Source organism: Schistocerca cancellata, chromosome 4 (assembly GCF_023864275.1).
Source record: "Schistocerca cancellata isolate TAMUIC-IGC-003103 chromosome 4, iqSchCanc2.1, whole genome shotgun sequence".
Lineage (NCBI taxonomy): Eukaryota > Metazoa > Arthropoda > Insecta > Orthoptera > Acrididae > Schistocerca > Schistocerca cancellata.
This window is the reverse complement of record NC_064629.1, coordinates 375,109,159-375,119,699: the sequence shown is the minus strand read 5'-3', so window position 1 is coordinate 375,119,699 and position 10,541 is coordinate 375,109,159. Positions and strand designations below refer to the sequence as shown.

At 42.3% G+C, this 10,541-nt stretch overlaps 1 non-coding gene across 1 annotated transcript; it reads right to left on the bottom strand.

The window, feature by feature from the left end:
- Positions 1 to 4,877: 4,877 nt before the first annotated feature.
- On the bottom strand, positions 4,878 to 4,952 carry Trnas-cga (transfer RNA serine (anticodon CGA)). The gene has a single exon. It is a non-coding gene; the product is annotated as a tRNA-Ser (tRNA).
- Between the last annotated feature and the right edge of the window lie 5,589 nt (positions 4,953 to 10,541).

The following is a 10,541-nucleotide window of genomic DNA, read 5'->3' as shown; positions in this document are numbered from 1 at the left end:
AGCACCCGAATCATATTGCTCTAAGATTTGCAATACTTGAGGAAGTGAAGGATCAGAGTACTTTAGGATCTATTCCCGTATTCTACTATCGGAGACGTTGCATGTTATAGCATACCTAATCATTAAGTCACAGTGAACGTTGCCACAACTACACTTAAATTTACACTTCCTAGTCATTCCCGTTATTCGGTATACCACGGACAGTACAGTCATGGACAAAACGAGCGAGACCCCTCGCTTTTACGTTATGCTGATCCGCACAGCTTTAAAGTCTGCTACACAGCATGACAGGCAAGGCGACGAAGTGCTACCAACATACTATGCATAGGTGTGAAACTGAAAAACTATCCGAACTTTATCATACTGTTTTCAATCCTGTGTAAGTCTATATTAATGCTGATTAGTGTGTTAAACATAACACGTAAACATAAGATATAAGTGAAAGAAGAAACGCTAATTAGTATGAATTGTACTAAGAACAATGAATTTCAGCTTGTCGAGATAACATAACTGTTTTAGTAAGACAAAGTAGCCCAGATCATTACGAATTAGCAAAATATTACGCGCATTCGGCCGCGAAACGGTCTGTTGCAACGTTCAGACCAGTCATACTGGATTACCGTTGCTGACCTACCATGAAAGTGTGCTCAAATTCAAATGGTTCAAATGTCTCTGAGCACTATGGGACTTAACATCTGAGGTCATCGGTCACCTAGAACTTAGAACTACTTAAACCTAACTAACCTAAGTGAGCGGACGATTTGGATGGGATTCGGTTAATGAAAAGGGGACATACAATACAAGGTTTATTTCCCCAAAACAATTAATTGTAATTAATTACACTATGGTTTACAAATTACAGTGACACAAACAATCAAACTGCTTTCAATATGAGGTAATAAAAATGTGAAATGTGAACAGACAAACTTATTTGTGTCGTTTGAATCACTACCAAACAAACTTTACAATTTGATATTTTAACAAATAATCGTTGCGCATTAAACTACATACTTTCACCTAATACAGTTAAATTTTTAAATGTGAAGCACAAATGTATAATTTACAATTAAATTTTCAGTTGAAGTTAATCCTTCCTATACCTTCTTTAAAAGAGTGATAAAATTTTCAACAGGTATCTCAGCTAAAAATGCCCTAAAATCCTTAACACAACAACACGTACATGAGTAAATATATGTACGGCAAAGCTCAACATTAATAGCGCAAACACATACAAACTTTCCCCAACATAGGCCGCTTGCCGGTCAAAACATGTTACGACCACAGCAGCGGGCAAACTTACATAGCTAATAACACAGGCCACCTTGCAATCTTGCTACATTCAGTTTACACGAAGGACGAAGGAGGGGGGCGGGGGGAGGGGTAAACACAATGAATACCATGCGCAAGTGCACTTGCCAAACCTACTACTAAAAATACAGTATAAACAGCTCTCAATTAATGACAAATCCGGGATAAGCCCGGCAATATTGCACCTGAGCGCTAGTAGCCAAAATAAGGTTGACAGATACCAAGGTCTGACATCATCTTAGGGCTAACTGGCACAACAAATAAATAAGAGTAAAAGAACAAGCAAATGACAATGCCCAGCAATTTAAATAAAATAAGTAAGCACAAGACTAAAAGCAATTGCTAGGAACTTAACATGCACACATAAAAATATCAGACTGCTACCACATCACGAACGAAACAGGCGCGCGCGCAGTTTCCAGCAAGCCAGAAAACCAACAACACACACTCCAGCAACCGAGCCAGGCTGACCACCGTAATTTCAACTCAGAATCAGGGCGCGTGAGCACACCGGGTCCACGCAAAACACACGCTGCTAAATAATTCCCACCAACAGATACGGTCGTCCCCCGGGCGGGAAAACAGGGACGACGACTGGATACACAACAGCAGAAAACTCGACACCCAGACTCCGGCTAAAACGGAAGCACGCAGAAAATATGAACAAGCTGAAGTAAGGTGAAACAAACCCCGCCACACAGACCGGACAGAGCAAACACACACAAAAACTGCCCTGCAGTCCTTACAACTCCTGAGTGCGGAAACCCAAGCGATATCGTGGCACCCTTTGCAGAGGCTGAGAACCGCGAGAGATCTCGTGCGGGAATCCATCAGTTAACCACTAAACCACACCATCAACACGGCACACTGCCCAATGCCCAAATCAAGGAGACCACACCTCCGAGCCGGGGCGGAAGGCAAAATACCGCCAGCTCGGTGCGAATCCAACTGGCGAGCCGAGCGCGCGCGGCCCCCCGCGAAAAACGCTCCAGAGGGCAGCAGCCGTCTCAGCGCCTGCGCAGGCCGAACCAGACGGAAACAGAAATACAAGTGGCTGCCGATAGTGCCGGATACGCAAAGCGCCAGAGAACTGGCACACTAAGGACATCACACCCATCCATACCCAAGGCAGGATTCGAACCTGCGACAGTAGCGGTAGCGCGGTTCCAGACTGAAGCGCCTAGAATCACTCGGCCACCCCGGCCGGCTGAAAGTGTGCAGATTTAGCAATGCGTGAAGATTCATAACTAAATTCAGTTAAAAATCATACAGTGACACATTTAAGTCAATTCAGTTATTGACAGAAGCGGAAAAAGTTGGCAGTAATAAATATGAAATTCTACAAGATTTTCATATTTACATCCACAGGACGCCGGTACAGAATAAAGATAGCAATAAAACGTATTTGGGGTGCGAGGATTTCTTAAAATTGCTTTACTTATAGTCTATTTGCGTCCATCGAGATTAGAACCGAAAACAAAGCAGAGCTCCCTTGCAGTAGCAAACACCTATCACTACCCCAGCAGACAACCCAGGCAAACAGCCCTCTATTATTACCCCAAACATGAATAAACCAGCAGTTTCGCAATGAAAATGGCAGTTTCTGCTGCATAGAGCTTTCTGGACTAAAAAACATGAATTTTCTACCTTTATGTCACCGTTTATGTGACAATCATTCCGCATGTTTATCGAAATCACAAAATACTGTTATTAGCGAGTAAATTTAGTAGGATAATACTGCGCCACCCCAGGAAATAAACGGCTACATAGCTGCCAAACGTATTCTACAATGTTTAGAATTCTCTATTAGACTCACCACAGCCAGAAAACGTTCATTAGCCGAAGTGTTCCTTAAGCACTTCTAAAAGAGCTGGCCTCTGTAGCCGAGCGGTTCTAGGCGCTTCAGTCCGGAACCGCGCTGCTGCTGTGGTCGCAGGTTCGAATCCTGTGGTATCAATACTGCGATCTGAATTATCACATGTGTAGGCAAATGGATTTTATTTGCATTCCTGTAAACGTGATTTGGATCGAAATCGTAGCTACGATTAATATGCTGATGTATCGACTGCAACTAGAACATTTCGGATAAAGAGTAGGGGTAATTATTTACGCGGCCCTCATCTTCAGTAACTGTCGTAGCTATTTTCGTTGTTAGGATTTCGTCACCTAAATCGGTAAAAATGGAACCCTACTGGTCTCACTTTCTTGACCGTCTATCTTCCTACACAACCCTTAAAACACGCTTACCTCGAGTACGGGTAGACACAATAAGCGGAAATGTATCGCACTTCGTGCGGTATACGGTCCCTTGGTGGTGTAAAAAAGTGAGCTTCTATGTCAACGCAATCTAAAGATACGGCCGTTTATGTAAAGAAAATTTACGGGAAATGTCAAAAAATGGCTCTAAGAACTATGTGACCAAACAGCTTAGGTCGCCAGTCCCCTAGACCTAGAACTACTTAAACCTACCTAACCTAAGGATTCCAACCTGCGACTGAAGCAGCAGCACGGCTCGTGACTGAAGCGCCTAGAACCGCTCCGGCACCGCAGCTGGTGAAACCCTTTTCACCTCATGTATAATGATAATATATATTGTCTAGTGAGGATAAACTGTATTCGCTAGCAACTCAGATCGTTTGTTCACGGAACTTTTATGAAGTTACATTCAAATTTTGTTCGAAGTCTTCTGTAATATCAACTTATAAACACACTAGGAACGTCGTATGCAGTATCCACTTCTGAAGACGCTGACAGATACTGCAGTACCATAACGATTAGTTGCGCCGGCCGCGGTGGTCTAGCGGTTCTAGGCGCTCAGTCCGGAGCCGCGCGACTGCTACGGTCGCAGGTTCGAATACTGCCTCGGGCATGGATGTGTGTGATGTCCTTAGGTTAGTTAGGTTTAAGTAGTTCTAAGTTCTAGGGGACTGATGACCACAGATGTTAAGTCCCATAGTGCTCAGAGCCATTTGAACCATTTGAACGATTAGTTAAGAATTTATTGTTGTTGGTCCATGCATGTCACTTTTTTCAGTATCAATTTAATGCACCTAGGCGTTTGTCTACGGCTGAAAATAATGAACAAAAAATAAGTAAACAGCAAACAACTTCGATGTTAAAATAAAATGTAAGCCACATGTCGCAATTACAACATTATTTCGTTGTTCCATCTACATGACTACATGTACAGGATTTCTTTGCAATCCAGACTTACGTGCCTGGCAGAGGGTTGATCGAACCATCTTCAAAAATGGTTCAAATGGCTCTGAGCACTATGCGACTTAACTTCTGAGGTCATCAGTCGCCTAGAACTTAGAAATAATTAAACCTAACTAACCTAAGGACATCACATACATCCATGCCCGAGGCACGATTCGAACCTGCGACCGTAGCGGTCGCTCGGCTGCAGACTGTAGCGCCTAGAACCGCACGGCCACTCCGGCCGGCGAACCATATTCGGACTATTTCTCTACCATCCCACTCTTTAACAGCGTGCGGGAAAAGGGACCACTTACATCTTTTCTTACGAGCCCTGAATTACAATAAACTTCCTGGCAGATTAAAATTGTGTGCCGGACCGAGACTCGAACTCGGGACCTTTGCCTTTCGCGGGCAAGTGCTCTACCAACTGAGCTATCCAAGCACGACTCACGTTCCGAAGCGTGAGTCATGCTTGGGTAGCTCAGTTGGTAGAGCACTTGCCCGCGAAAGGCAAAGGTCCCGAGTTCGAGTCTCGGTCCGGCACACAGTTTTAACCTGCCAGGAAGTTTCATATCAGCGCACACTCCGCTGCAGGATGAAAACCTCATACCAGGATTACATTATTACTATGGTCATTTCTTGCTATGTAAGTTCCCGAGAAAATGTTTTGGCATTCAGAACAGATGTTGGTGATTGAAATTTCGTGAAAAATTCTCGCGGGAACGAAAAAACGCTTTTGTTTTGATGACTGTCACCCCAACTCGCTTAACAAACCTGGGACTCTCTCTCTCTCTTATTTCGTGATATTACAAAACTTGATACCGTTCCTTGGGCGTTTTTGGCGTGCACCGTCAATCACGTCTGTCAAGGATCCCATAACGCGCAGGAATATTATAGCAGTGGACGGACAAACGTAGCGTAAGCAATGTTTTCAGTAGACCTGTTGTGTATTCTTAGTGTGCGGCTAATACAACGCAGATTTTCGTTTGCCTTCCCCACAGACGTATGTTTGCGATCGGTCCAGTTTAAGTTTTACTGGGTACTGATATGAAATGACAGTATTTCGACTTGTGTTTTGTCATGTAACCGAAAGTTAATTACTGTTACTAGACGCAGCTTTCGTGTTTAATGTATTCCTCATTCAACAGAGTACACTCCTTGTACACCACACGTAACTGTTTCAAAGTATTAAATTGTTACTGATGTTACAAAGTTGCAGTGGCCATCTAAACTTGCGTTTTGAAAAAAAGGAAAATATAGCGAAATATGGCAACTAAGAAGCGGACTATCCAAATAAACAAACATTTCCTGTTCAAGTCGTTGCAATAGGTCTACTACACAGTGACGTAAATTAGGAGCAAAGTCCATTCGTAGATCGTTATCAGGAAAACCAGCCCTCATAGTGCAAACTGCCACTACAAGAACGGAAGTTTCTAAACATGTCAATGAGTAGTCGAGGAAAGTGGACGCATTCTGTCTACTGAATCGCAACGCACGCCACTTACGAGGGGACCCGCCAAGTGTCATACACCGATCTTACTGACGACCGCTTATGAGAAAACGACGGTCGAAGTTTTCAATGCGCTATTGCTATAGTGTAGATAAATTTTGGGATTCAATTGAAGCGGTGGCTCACCGGCTACCGTCGCGATTTCAGAACTTTGCGCTGCGAGTTCGAAACCCAATAGTTCCTTTTCTTCTCCCCCTCACTCTCTGAGTTATCTACGAATGTTTATTCCAATTTATGTTGAAACAATGTTGTCGTTATTCGTCAATTAATTTACTGTGTAATGAAAGAAGTTAAAAAAATAAATGAATGAGAAAATGATGTGAAATATTTGTGACTATCCTTGGAACCTTACAGGTTATAAGGAGCTTCAAAAATATTTCACATTATTTTCTCATTCGTTCATTATTTTTTTTTTAAATGGCTCTGAGCACTATGGGACTTAACGTTTCAGGTCATCAGTCCCCTAGAACTTACTTAAACCTAACTAACCTAAGGACATCACACACATCCATGCCCGAGGCAGGATTCAAACCTGCGACCGTTGCGGTCGCGCGGTTCCAGACTGAAGCGCCTAGAACCGCTCGGCCACCAGCGGATGGCTATATTTTTTAATTCATTAATTACTCAGAAAGTTAACTGACAAATAACGACAACGTTATTTCAACGTAAATTAAAAAAAAAACGTTGTAGATAATTCTGATAGAGATGGAGGAAAATATAATAATAAAAAAGAACCAATATGGCCTCGAACTCGGGAATCAAAGTTAAGAAGGAATGACGGTAGCCACTGAGCCACCGCTTCAATTACATTCTCGCGTGCAAAAGGTATCTACACTATAGCAACAGCGCGTTGATAACTTTGACTGTCGTTCTCTAGGAAACGGTCGAGTGTCTGCAGATAAGCCGAAACACTTGTTTGCTTATTTTGACCTCTCCTTCACTGAGCAAAGTTTCCAGACAAACAGCGTATGGCAACTGGCGAGTTCCCCTCGTTAGCCGAGTCGCTTCTTACACCCGGCGAGAACTATGTATGCCTCAGAGTAAATTGCGCCACTTGGAAACACGGCGAGCGAGGATAAACACGTTTTCCTTCTTATAAGGCGACCTTCTACAGCTAAAATTCACGGAATGTTCTTCAGGTTGCCTCATATATTTCAGAAATGTTTCTTGCGTTGCGCCTGCCGTATATGCAAAACGTAAACATTTCATTTCATGTAATATTTATCAGGATAAGACATGACAAGAGCGGAACAGTCCCTTCTGAGAAAAATTACAGATTCTAAGTTGCTCTACTATGTAATGACACGGGTACGGGCTTGCGGTCTCTCGTTTGTGCCATCGATTTCCGTGTTACACATACTTGGCCATTACGTTGTGGCTGCAGTCGTGGAGGTTCTCTGGAGCAGTAACGTGTTTTATACAAGAAGATGATTTTCAGTTCATTTCATTTTAACCATGCACAGTATACTTTGAGAGTCTAATCTATGATTTCACTTTATTATTGTGTATCTTTTCTTCAGTGAAAGTGAACGGTAGTAAGTTTCAAGATATAAAGAATAAGTTTTTAATTTGTGGAATAGCGTATTTAACAGTTCATATTTTCAACAAATCTGTAGTTATAGGACATATTAAGAAGCAAGTCAAAAATGGCATTGTGGAAAGATCAGGTTGGTCTCTAAAGGGTGACGACGGTCAAATGGTTCAAAATGGCTCTGAGCACTATGCGACTTAACTTCTGAGGTCATGAGTCGCCTAGAACTTAGAACTACTTGAACCTAACTAACCTAAGGACATCACACGCATCCATGCCCGAGGCAGGATTCGAACCTGCGACCGTAGCAGTCGCTCGGTTCCAGACTGCAGCGCCTAGAACCCCTCGGCCGCTCCGGCCGGCGACGGTCAAATAGCAAATACAAAACTATGGGTAACAACTATCGTTGATGGTGAGGAGCCATAAACGATATGCCACTATTCTATAATTGTATTTCTAAAGTTTATCGTCGATCCTAGGAATGAAACCGATACTCTGTTTTACGGAAAGAATATAACCTTTAAAATTTACGTAGAAGCGCAGTATATTAATACACAGTATATAAATCAGGAACGTAATCCCACTGCCTTTAATTTTATTCTCACGCATGACATTGAGACAGTAAATAACAAGAGGAATAACAAAACTCTGCCGGCTGGGGTGGCCGAGCGGTTCTTGGCGCTACAGTCTGGAAGCGCGCGACCGCTACGGTAGCAGGTTCGAATCCTGCCTCGGGCATGGATGTATGTGATGTCCTTAGGTTAGTTATGTTTAACTTGCTCTAAGTTCTAGGGCACTGATGACCTCAGAAGTTAAGTCCCATAGTGCTTAGAGCCATTTGAACCATTTTTTTTAACATAACTCTCAGCATGAATATAGGGAATTCAAATGTCCAGTGGATTTAAAAGTTTGCTATAATAGCGAATAATAGCTTTCGCTGACTCCTTGATGCCTACGTTTTCTCAGTCAGACAACGTTTGAAACTAGGACTAGCAAGGTAAAACATTTTTCCACAAATTGTCAAATTTGAAGTCGAAGAGGGAGTTACATAAATTACGATGACAACAAACGTTTTTCCAGTAGACTGATCACTGTACGCATCCAACGCTTTTATTGTGTGTTACATGCACAGTACGTACTCGTAAACTGGCAACGCCACCAACACACAATACCACTAAGCTATGAAACAACTGTAACAAAACAGAGCATCCTCGTTGTCCATGTGATAGATAAGACGACTAATTCGCAACATAAATGTCAATGTAAGCAGCAATTTCTGTTGGGACGTGCTTCCTGGACCAAATAACGTACATTTCGTACGTCTTCAGTGCGAATCATGTGGCAAATGTAATTTAAAGGACATAAAAATATCGAGTGGATTTTCTAACATAATTATGAACCACTCAAGAACGTAAATCAATGTTCACATAGTTGTGAAACGTATTCTACGGTGCTGCCATTGTCCATTAGACTACCAGCAGGAAGAAAACGTTCGCTTCGCTGATGTGTTGAGATAGCAAACGGTGGCGAAGCTCGCACTTCGAAAACGCCACCACTTCGTGGCAAACGAAATACCTCAAGTATAAGCCAATGTGTTGTATTAGCATATCTTTGACTATGACTTGGCGCTAAAGTGTGGTTATGTACAGTACGTATGCTCAGATTGCGAATCTAACATCATAAATAAAGACAAGGGGAAATGACTTAGGCGTCTTTCCTCTTCCGTAACATCAAACATATTTTAGATATTACATCTTAAATGAACTGCGATGAAAATAATTCACCAGAAGTGAATAACTTTTTCGCAACACCAGATGATATTAACAGCTTGCCGGCGCGGGTTAGCCGTGCGTTCAACGGCGTCACATTGCGGACCGACCGGGTGCTTGCGGTGTCAGTTCGGATTCTTCCCCGGGCATGGATTGGTGTTAGGGGACTGATGACCTAAGCAGTTTGGTCACATAGTTCGTACAGCCATTTTTTTACCTTTCGCGTACATTTCTTTACATAAACTGTCGTATCTTTAGATTACGTTGACATAGAAGCTCACTTTTTTACGCCACCAAGGGACTGTATACCGCAGGAAGTGCGATACATTTCCGCTTGTTATGTTTACCCGTATTCGAGGTAAACAGGTTTTAAGGGTTGGCTAGACAGATAGACGGTCAAGAATGTCAGACTAGTAGGATTTCATTTTTACCGACTTAGGTGACGAAATCCTAACAACGAAAAAAGCTACGACAGTTACTGAAGATCAGGGCCGCATAAATAAATCCCCCTAGTCTTTTATTCGAAATGTTCTAGTTGCAGTCGATACATTAGCATATTAATCGTAGCTAAGCTTTCGATCCAAATCACGTTTACAGGAATGCAGATAAAATCCATTTGCCTATACACATGGTAATTCAGATCCTAGTATTAATGACACCGCGTTTTAGAAGTGCGAGCATTCCCATTGCTAGCTAGCTTAAGGAACACTTCGGCTAATGAACGTTTCTGGCTGTGGCGAGCCTAATAGAGAATTAGAAACATTTTAGCCGTTTATTTCCTGGGGTGGTGCAGTATTATCCTATTACATTTATTCGCTAATAACAGTATTTTGTTATTTCGATAAACATGTGGAATGATTGTCACATAAACGGTGACATAAAGGTAGAAAATTCATGTTTTTGAGTCCACAAAGCTCTATGCAACAGAAACTGCCATTTTCATAGCGAAACTGCTCGCTTATTCATGTCTGGGATAATAATAGAGGGCTGTTTGCCTGGGTTGTCTGCTAGGATAGTGAAAGGTGTTTGCTACTGCAAGGGAGCTCTGGTTTATTTTCGGTTCTAATCTCGATGGAGGCAGATAGACTATAAGTAACGCAATTTTAAGAAATTCTCGCACCCCAAATACGTTTTATTGCTATCTTTATTCTGTACCGGCGCCCTGTGGATGTAAATATGAAAATCTTGTAGAATTTCATATTTGTTACTGCCAAATTTTTCC